Below are 11,598 nucleotides of genomic sequence, written 5' to 3' on the forward strand. Positions count from 1 at the left end.
TTGTAACCGTAAGATAATTCAGCTTCCCTACTAATCTCCTATACTTCTCAGGATCTTTCAACAACTCCCCTTCATTTGTAAGTTGTAAATTAGGTATCATTGGGGTACTACGCGGCTTAGCTGCTAACTTTCCTGTTTCAGTTAACAAGTCTAGTACATACTTTCTTTGTGACAAAAGGATCCCCTTCTTGCTCCTCGTTACTTCAATTCCTAAGAAATATTTCAACATTCCCAAATCTTTAGTATGAAATTGACTATGAAGAAAAGACTTGAGTGATACAATGCCTGATGAATCATTACCAGTAATCACAATATCATCAACATATATAATTAGTAAGATAACACCAGACTCAGATCTTTTACAAAAAAATAGAATGATCTGACTTACTCTTCTTCATTCCAAAATTCTCAATCACCTGACTGAATTTTCCAAACATGCTCGCGGACTTCGTTTCAACCCATGTAAAGATTTACGAAGGCGACATACCTTTCAATTCTCCTCCTAAGCAACAAAACCTGGTGGTTGCTCTATATAAACTTCTTCTTGAAGATCACCATGGAGGAATGCATTTTTAATAGCAAGCTGATGCAAGGGCCAATGGTGAATAAATGCCAATGAAATGAATAACTTGACAGAAGTCAATTTAGCAACCAGAGAAAAAGTATCAGAATAATCAATTCCGTAAGTTTGCGCATATCCTTTAGCAACAAGGCGAGCTTTCAAGCGGGCAATTGATCCATTCGGATGAACTTTAACAGCAAACACTCATTTACAACCGATAGGTTTCTTTCCTGCAGGAAGAGACACTAAATCCCAAGTACCATTGTCATCTAAGACAGTCATCTCCTCCAACATAGCAGCCCGCCAACCAGGATGAGACAAAGCTTCATGAACAGTTTTAGGAATAGATACAGATTCAGGGGATGCAATAAACGAACAAGTAGATGATGATAAATGGTTATATGAAACAAAAGAAGAAACATGATAAGTACACTTACGCTTACCTTTCCGAAGGGCAATAGGAAGGTCATCACTCGTTCCTGGATCCACAGATAAAGAAGTTGCTGGTATAGGGCATGAGTCCATAGGAGGTTGCCGACGAGAATAAACTTAATAGTGGGGAGAGAAGGATCAGGCGCAGAGGGAGATGTATTGCTAGGAAGTTTTTCAGTAGAATTAGAGATAATAGAATAGACAAGAAAGGTATCATCTTCCTGTAACTGCTCCCCCTGACTAGTACTCAAAGAAGATGAAAAAGAAGTATTTTCAAAGAACGAAACGTCAGGAGAGACAAGATATCTATTGAGATTAGGACAATAACATCGATACCCTTTTTGAACACGAGAGTAACCAAGGAAAATGCATTTCAATGACTTAGGGCCTAATTTGGTGAGCTGGAGGCGAACATCCCGAACGAAACAAGTGCAACCAATTATTTTAGGTTTAATAGGAAATAAAGGTTATGTAGGACACAAAGTACGATAAGGTATTTCACCCTTAAGAACTGACGAAGGCATGCGATTAATCAAGAAGCAAGCCGTCGAAACAGCATCAGCCCAAAAGTATTTTGGAACATGCATTTGAAACATTAAGGCCCTTGCTATTTCAAGAAGATGTCTATTTTTCCTTTCTGTAACTCCATTTTGAGACAAAGTATCAACACACGAGGATTGATGAATAATACCATGTTCACTTAAATAGGAGCCAAGAGCACCAGAAAAATATTCCTTAGCATTATCACTCCGTAGAACTTTAAGAGAGCCACCAAATTGAGTTCGAATTTCAGCATGAAAGTTACAAAAATGAGAAAGTAACTAAGAACGATGTTTCATCAAATATAACAAAGTTACACGAGAGAAATCATCGACAAAAGTAACAAAATACCGAAATCTATTTTTGGACTCAATAGGACAAGGACCCCAAACATCAGAATGGACTAATTCAAAAAGAGCATTAGCTCGTGTATTGACTCTAGGATAGGAACTCAGACGATGAAACTTAGCAAATTGACATGACTCACAATCTAAAGAATGCAAACTATGAAATTGAGGACAAAGACTCTTTAACACGGAGAGAGATGGATGACCTAAACGACAATGTTCTTCGAAGGGAGTTGGCACTCGAGTGCAAACGGTGGCTGTAGATATTTGTGTATCAAACGTGTAGAGGCCATTAGATTCACGCCCTTTACCAATTGTGTTCTTCGTTGTAAGATCCTTAAATAAGCAATAACTAGGAAAGAATAAGACACAACAATTGAGATCACAAGTAAGCTTACTGACAGAGATAAAATTAAAAGAAAATTGTGGCAAATTTAAAACAGAGGTCAACGAAAGAGTTTTGGAGAGATGAACTGTGCCAGAGCCAAGAACAGGAGAAGTGGTGCCATCTGCTATTGTAACATCAGGTAAAGATGTAGATGGTAAAAAGGTAGCAAATAAATTAGGGTTACATGACATATGATTCGTAACACCAGAGTTAATGATCCATTTTGATGCGGAGGAAATAAGACATTTATTGGTATTACCTGAATCAGCAATGACAGTAATTGGATTATAGGATGATGCCATCAATGACTCTTGATACTGTTGGAATTTATCAAACTCTTCCGCTGAAATCGTTACCATTAATTTCTTCTCGATTATAACTTCAACAATATGGACACAAACAAAAACTGCACTAAAACAGACCCAACCAAATCTGAAGGAGGAAAGGGAATCGAACCAAACCAATTGAACTGAACCGAACTAGAACCGGTATAAATCAACCAAACCGAACTGGAATGTGACGAACTAGACTGAACCAAACCTGAATCGGATGAACCAAACCACTTGAAACCAAACCGGTTGAACTGGACCGCTTGAACCGGATCAAGTGTTTTCTGAAACCAGAAACCCTAAGTGCTACCCCATGACAACCAGACGGGCAAATGTGATTGGCGGTGATGGAAGCGCACGATGACTGGCAGCGACGAAGGTGCGAAGGACGGCGAGACGAAACCCACAAATAGCAATTGGAAAACAGCAGCGTTGGCGAATCAGCAAACGACGGTCGATGGCGGTGGTCGGCGGCGGCGGCGGTAGTAGTGAGTTGTGTTGAATAGCAATGAACAAAACCTAAGGGACAAAACCCTAATGGGTACAAAACCTTAATGGGCATCAAAACTCTAATGGGCACAAAAATTTTAGAAGAAACCTAGAGCTCTGATACCATGTAGAGACTAAGGTTGGAGAGAATCCAATGTGATGTATTCTCATTATTAAAGTCTATATATATAGACAAATATACAAGGTTGACCTAATCCTATAAGGAGAAGGTAAAGGACAAATTAATATTAATATAAGAATATAAAATATACTAATATCTATACTCTAACAATCCCCATTAAGCGAAAGGTCATGGACTGGAGATTGGGGTAAGGAGTTCAGGTGATTGGTGAAGTGAATTTGCATGCTTGTTTGTGCCTCTACTTAATAGCAAAAGGATAAAGTGCAAGCACACACGCGTCACAAATATTAAATGGAAAATATTCTGAGATCGTTCCTCAAGGACAAGATTTTGGATTTTATTTCGAAACAAAGAGAGCTGGTGAAATGTTGAACAAACAATCAGTTTTATAAACAATATAAGTAGGAATCATGTGGGTTTAAGTTGTGTACTTTTAAAGAATGAAAATATAGCCCTCATACTTCAACCTAACTCAGAATGAAAATAACACTATGGCAAGTGCCAGGTGCACCCCTTATAAACTAAATGGTTATGCTACTTAATTACATACTTATTGTTGGGAAAATTACTTACCAATAATATTTTTCCCTTCCATAGTTCTTCAATGAAAACTAAGTCAATCACACAATAAGAGAAATATAGGGAAAGTGCAATAAACAACACGAGATTTATAATGGTTCACCCTAACTATGGGCTTTGTCCAGTCTTCCACAACAACAAGTTCTACTATGATTTTGGGATAATATAATGGAAATACAATAACCTCCCGGATCTAGAGGCTTCAACAAAAGCTACCTAACTTCTAGGAACTACAACAATAGAATTATAGGAAATAGGAATGAAAAACCTCACCAAATACCCACGAGAACTGGTTGCCGACTTTGTTCTACAACTCCGAGATCTTGCCATCGAAACTCTGCCAAACACTGCTGCCACACCTCTAAAAACAGTGCAGCAATACTGTTCACGCTGCCTCTTTGATGTGCAACACAACACATAAAGAAACCTAAGAAAAATGATGCCCTTTTATAAGAAAAACGCCGCAACGTTAAAAATAAAAACTTGCCTATTTGTTTTTTTGGTTTTTGCATAGTGTCGCGGCACTGTCCTTGGTGCTAGACCACATGGCCCTGCAATAGTCTGAATCACCTGTTTTCATTTGTTCTCCATTCTAGCCTCATCCTAACTCGTTTCTACTCATTCCGACATTGATTTGGCTCCATAATCCTAATAATTTCTCACTTGGAGACAAAACGACAATCTGCCTCCCACTGCAACAAGTGTACCTCATGACTCAGTTCTGACTACACCAATAGCTTTTAACTAATCAACATCCTCTTAGCACCAACCGAGGCTAAACTCCCACTACAATGACAATTTATAACATCTTATTGACACCAACCAAAGCTTCATCTCTGATTGCCCTGAGACTGAGCAATCCTACATGGTTTTGTCTCCCATACGTTAGAGATATAGTCACGTGCTCCTACTCGAACTAAGTGGTCCCCGTCGCTTCCTTTTTCACTCGCACCTAACGACACTTGAAGAAAGATTTCCCTGATGACTTGGTACTCCTACCCAAGTCTATTGCCACTCTAGAGACCTCACTCTCGACCTGAGTGTCAACTATAGTCTTTCTCCTCAATGCACTCTTTCGCCTACGTGACTTCATCTGATGCAACTTAGGAATAAGAAAATATTATCGATAAGATTCTGCCTTCATAAGATACAACTAATGCCTTTATATAGGCAGAGGAGTAGGCTAACGGTAACTACAAGCTACCAAGGGGTAAACTAACTAATAGAATTAAAAAAGGCTTAAATCCTCATACAAGTTAACTTATAACAGTTTACTACATCAATTTCCTTCCCTCCAAAAAGAAACTCGACCTCGAGTTTAAGAAGCTAACACAAAGGAATCCGGGGTAGCATAGGGATGAATGTCTGCAACATTGAATATTGGACTTATGTTGAAATCTTAAGGAAGTTGAACTTTATAAGCATATGGGTCGTATTTCTTCAGGACCTCAAACGGACCAAACTTCTTTTTCTGCCATTTATGAGCATACCAGTTGGAAGACGACCTTTGGAGAGGTGGATCATAATAAGGTATCCTTCCTTGAAATCTTGGGTACGTCTCTTTGTATCAGCCTTCCTCTTATATTGAGCATTAGCTTTTTCAATATAGTCGTGGACTTCCTGATGCAGTTTTGTGATCCTCTCGGCCATATGTGCAGCTTCCATACTGAAATTAACAGAAGAGGGAATGTTAGCTAAGTCAACAGTTATATGAGGAAGCTTAGTGTACACTATCTCAAATGGCAACTTCCCCGTGGATCTATTCCGCATATGGTTGAAAGCGAATTCTGCCTGTGCAAGAGCTGCATCCCATTGTTTAGGCTTGTCACTGCATAGACATCTAATAAGGTTCCCAAGTGTCCTGTTCGTCATCTCCATTTGGCCGTTTGTTTGGGGGTGATTTGTAGTACTATATTTGAGAGACGTGTCAAACTTTTTCCATAGGGTTTTCCAAAAATGACTAAGGAATTTTACGTCCCTATCTGAGACAATAGATTTTGGTATTCCATAGAGACGAACAATCTCTTCGAAAAATATATTGGCAACATAGACCACATCCGAGGATTTTTTGCATGCTATAAAATGTGCCATTTTGCTAAAACAGTTAACTACCACCAAAACCGAGTCGAAACCGCGTTGGGTTTTGGGTAATCCCAAGATAAAATCCATAGATAAATCCTCCCATATGGTTTCGGGGGTAGGGAGAGGAATATAGAGACCCGTATTTAGCTTGGTGCCTTTCCGACTAAGGGCATCAGCAGCTTTATTTAATATCCTATCTTTATGTTTGATGACAAAATCAAATCGCTGTAAAAAATGAGAGCCATCGCGCATGCATTCGACTAATATTCTTTTGTGTGTGAAGGAACTTAAGTGAAAAATGGTCAGTAAATAAAATAAACTCATTACACAGTAAATAATGCTCCCATTGCTTTAGAGCACGAACAAGGGCATATAGCTCTTGTTCGTAGGTGCTCCAATTTTGGCGAGATAGACTTAGTTTTTCACTAAAGTACTCTATAGGATGCTGATTTTGGGACAAGACTGCATCTATTTCTATTCCGAAAGCGTCGACCGCGACCTCAAAAGGTCGGGAAAAGTCAGGGAGGTGAAGAACTGGATTCTGGGTGAGTTTTTCTTTGAGTATTTCAAAACTATTAGCTTGTGCAGTGTCCCAATAGAAATTTCCTTTTTTAAGACAGTCTATTAAGGGGCTAGCTAAAGTACTAAAATTTTTGATAAATTTTCGATAAAAGGAAGCTAGGCATAGGACGCATTGTACAGCTTTGATTGTTTGTGGTTGAGGCCACTCGGAGATGGCTTTAATTTTGGAGGGATCCATACGAAGGCCATCTGCATTAATAATAAATCCTTAAAAAGAGATTTCAGTGACTAAGAAAAGGCATTTCTTAAGATTTATCACAAGCTGATGTTCATGTAAAGTCATGAATAAGAGACTAAGATGTTCTAGGTGATCCTCCCTATTATTGCTATATACTAAGATATCATAAAAGTAGACAACAATAAATTTATTGAGGAAAGGAAGAAGTACCTGGTTCATCAATCGCATGTATGTACTGGGTGCATTAGATAGGCCGAATGACATGACTAACCATTCAAACAAACCTTCGTTCGTTTTAAAAGCGGTATTCCACTCATCCCCTGGACGTATGTGGATTTGGTGGTATCCGCTACGTAAGTCCACTTTCGAGAAGTAAAGAGCTCCCCCAAGTTGATCTAATAAATCATTGATACGAGGTACATGGAATCCATATTTCACAGTGATCTTGTTAATGGCCCTACTATCCACACACATTCTCCAAGTACCATCTTTTTTAGGAGTAAGGGGGGTAGGAACCGCACACGGACTTAGACTTGGTTGTATATGCCTTTTTTCAAGGAGTTCCGTTATCTGATTGTGGATGATCTTATACTCTGCCGGGCTCATTCGGTAATGGGGAAGATTTGGTAATGTGGCACCCAGGAGTAAGTCAATGTGATGTTGTATGTCGCATAGGGGAGGTAAGGGATTTTGAGGTTTTAACAATTCTGGAAATTTGTTAAGGAGGGTTTGAATTGGTTGGGAGTGTCTACCATGGCTGGATTTTCTAATCTATCAAATTCTTTGATGACAAGACCCAATATTGGTTTTGTTCGGTGTAGTACAAGGTGCTTCCCGCTGCAAATATGGAATAAATGACCTTTCTCCATGATTTTAGATGAAGTTGGATTGTTTAATGGCAAAAGGACCACCGTTTTCCCCATCCAAGAAAACTCGTATGTGTTTTCTCGTCCTTTATGGATAGCCTGAGTATCATATTGCCAAGGCCTTCCCAAGAGGATATTGCATACATCCATATCCAACACATCACATGTAATTTGGTCTTTATAACTATTTCCAATAGAAAGGGGAACGGTACATATAGTATTGACCAAAGCCTCTCGTCCTTTTCGAATCCAACTTACCTTATAAGGAGTAGGATGAGGAGAGACTTTTAGATTCAAAGTTGTCACTAGCTTGCTAGATACCACATTTTCAGTACTCCCACTATCTATTATTATGTTGCAAACTTTGCTATTGACAGTACATCTTGTGCGGAACAACAAATGCCTTTGATGATTGGAGTTAGTCTTTGGAGTTAGAAGAATGCGCTCCGGAACACATGTAACTTGTTCTCCCTCATCGGGTTCAAGATAAGCAACTTCTTAATCAGATTCTTTATCACATAATGGATCACTTTCTTGAGAATCATCCACAATAGTGATCCACTTTCGTTGGGGGCATTCATTGGACAAATGTCCTACCTGACCACAACAGAAGCACTTACCCAAGGTGGGTCTACTGTAAGTGTTAGTTGTTTTCTTGATAGGTTGATCCATTGCTTTACCATCATCGTTGGTTTTCCCTTTAGAACTCGAAGATGTACCTAGAATAGAAGATTTATCAATGAAAGATGTACCTTTTCTTGAAGTAGTTGACTGCCCCTCACTTGTGTTGCGCCTTTGGTACTGAAATTTGATTTTATTGGCTTGTTGTTCCTCCACAGTGACAGCAGTTGCTATAGCTGCATTTAGATAGCCGATTGGTTGAACTTGAAGCCGTTCTTTAATGTCCCCCCGTAAGCTACTAACAAGTCTTGCAACCTGATATTGCTCACTTTCACCCAAGTTTGTGCGTACCCTCAAACGGTGAAATTCCTCAGTGTACTGTGCTATAGAATGGGTTCCTTGATGACAATTTTGATACTGATTATAGATGACTTGTTCGTAATTGATAGGTAAAAACTGTGCACGCATAAGTTTCTCATTTTTTCCCATGTGTGAATGGGGGGTTTCCCAAATCGTTGACAATTTGTTTCTAGTTGCTCCCACCAAGCTGAGGTGCCACTTTTCAACTTAAGTGCCACAAGCTTGACCTTTTTATTATCCGGAGTAGACATATATTCAAAAAAACTCTCTACATTTTTATCCACTCTAGAAACCCCTCACTATCTATCTTACCGTTGAAGCTTGGTAGGTCAATCTTCATTTTGTATTCACTGGCCTCATGATTATAGTTGTGAGGTCCTATGTTGTTCCTTCTACCTTACGACCAATAAAAAATCTCCTATTCTTCACTCGAAGAATCTTCTTGTCGTTCTTGCCGCCTATAAAAACGATCATTTCTTCTAGGGTTATTGCGTTATCCTTGTCGATTTTGATTATCTCTAGGAACAAAGACAGGTTCTTGAAACATTCTTGGAGAAAAATGTTGAAATTCTTGATCGAAAGCTAGTTGTCCTTGCTGATTATGAAATCGTTCCGGCCCCATAGGATGTTCTTGAGGCATCCTTGGTGCAGGTTGATATCGTTCGCTACCAATCCTTACTTCTTGATTCCGAACTTCTTTGCCACGATCCATCTTTGGTGGATTGTGCTGCAGGTTTAAAGAATCCAACTTCTCCATCATCGTACTCAATATTTGGAGTATTTCCACCACATTCCATTGGAGGTTTTCAACCGCACCTCAACCATCGTTAACCGAACAGTTGTGGATCGTGGAGAAAGGATGGTAGTATCTTCCGCCTCTTTGTTGACGAGAGAAGAATCACCAGTATTGGAAGGATTCTTCTTGTTCGCCATAAGGAGCCCGCGGATCTTGGAGCTCTGATACCAACTTGATGCAACTTAGGAATAAGGAAATATTATTGATAAGATTCTGCCTTCATAAGATACAACTAATGCCTTTATATAGGTAGAAAAGTAGGCTAACGATAACTACAAGCTACCAAAGGGTAAACTAACCAATAGAATTAAAAAGGCTTAAAAACTCATACAAGCTAACTTATAACAGTTTACTACATCATCATCAGCTCGCTACTCCAGATGTTAGTTGGCACTCAGTCAGCAGACCTAAGTCTCACCCACCTAGGTCCTCAATTTCAATCTAGTATGTGCGTTACAGTAGGATAATTGCCACAAACCTTTTTGTATATATAAAAAAAAACATTTTCACATCCATGATCATGTATGAGATCCCATAATTATTCATTCTGTAATACAACACAAAAAATTTCACATAACATTCAATTCACAAACAACATCCATCATATAAAATTTCCAACCTAGTTCAATGACATTCTGAAAGCAGAGCCACTTACCTTAATAACAATCCAAAATAAATGTTGGTTCAATCTACGAACTTTACTAACCCAACGAAAATCAATTTCCAAAAAATTAACTAAAATTAAAAAAAAAACAATAAAATTTAATTGAGGAAATTTAACACTTGGTATAAGGATTACCAAACTAAAAATTTATTCGTGACTTACCGCTGAGGAGTGATTGATTGACGAGGAGCAATTTCAATTACTGGCTCCACTTGAGAGGAAAAATAAATAAATAAGTTGAATTAGGGTGACAGAATGAGAACGAAAAGGAAAGGGGATCGATGGCCGATGGAAAGAAGAATGAAAAGATGAAGTTTCAAAATTTTGTACAAACTCCAATTTCGACCTATGTCAAAATTGGTTTCAATTTTTTTTTTTTAATTTCTTTAAAGGCAGCTAGATTCCTTTTGTTAATCTCTTTTTTTCTTTTTTAATTTTCTTTCTTTTCTTTTAAGCAATTCTTTAATTCTTTTTTTTAACCATTTTAAATTTAACATCTTTATTTAAAATAAAACTTATCTAATCCATCTATATTTAAATTTAAAATACTAAAATATTATATAAAAAAAATACGAGGCGTTATGATTTACCCACTTTAAATAACTTTCGTCCTTGAAAGTTGCTAGTTTACTTCATAGACTAGTTTTCTTTGTTGTTATATCACACCCATAAAACTTAACTCAACAATTACAATTCTAACCTAAACTTAATTTACCAACAAAGCATATATAAAAGAGTGATCAAATCTAACTTAAACAAATATCAATGCATGATCTAGAAAAAATAATTAGTGTACCTGTTTGAATCTAACTCTTCACTTCATGTCAGGCAATGACTAAAGTTTGTCCTATTGTCGAGTCTACTCACGTAAAGTTGACTGGTTCATATTAGTGGGTTCTTTTGCATCAACTAAGGTGTTGTTCTCATGGCAATTTATAGCAATGTGTCCTTCCTTGCCGCATTTAAAAAAAAATCCTAATTCCTAACAAACAACGTCCCCAATGATGCTTCCCGCAACTGTTGCATGCTGATTTTTCATAGTTAGGGCCTTGTTGGCGATTAAGCGCCTTTCTCTGACCTTGAGCTTGGTTCATCGTGGCAAAATTACCCTGAAGCTTATGTGGATTACAAGATGTTTGGTCGAACTTCCTCTTCTGTCCTGAGGAAGATCCTAGTCCCGAATGCACTTAAGACTCATTTACTGAACAATTATTAATCAATGCAGCTGCTCAAAGTGCTGTAGCATAATCTAATGGAGAGAGAGCTACCACGAAGCCTTGAATATCATCCTTCAGGCCCATGATGAATCATTCGGTCTTCTTGGCGTCTGTGTCTACTAGCTCCGGGGCAAAACGAGATAATTTTGTGAATTCTCTCTCATATTCCTCTACTGAACTATTGTCTTGCTTTAGGTTAAGAAATTCTGCTTGTTTCCTGAACCGGGTGATCACTGGGTAATACTGTAGGAAGAAAGCTTCTTTAAACTACAAACCATGTGATCGGGCCTCCACTAACATTGATAGACCTCTCAGCAGAGGCCCACCATAAAAGGGCATCATCCTGTAGCATGAAAATAGCACATTGCACTTTTTGTTCCTCTGGACACCTCATAGAACGAAAGATAGTCTCTATCGAGGACAA

This window comes from Momordica charantia, assembly GCF_013281855.1.
Source record: "Momordica charantia cultivar OHB3-1 chromosome 11 unlocalized genomic scaffold, Mcharantia_2.0 BLBB01000011.1, whole genome shotgun sequence".
In the NCBI taxonomy this organism is placed as follows: Eukaryota; Viridiplantae; Streptophyta; class Magnoliopsida; order Cucurbitales; family Cucurbitaceae; genus Momordica; species Momordica charantia.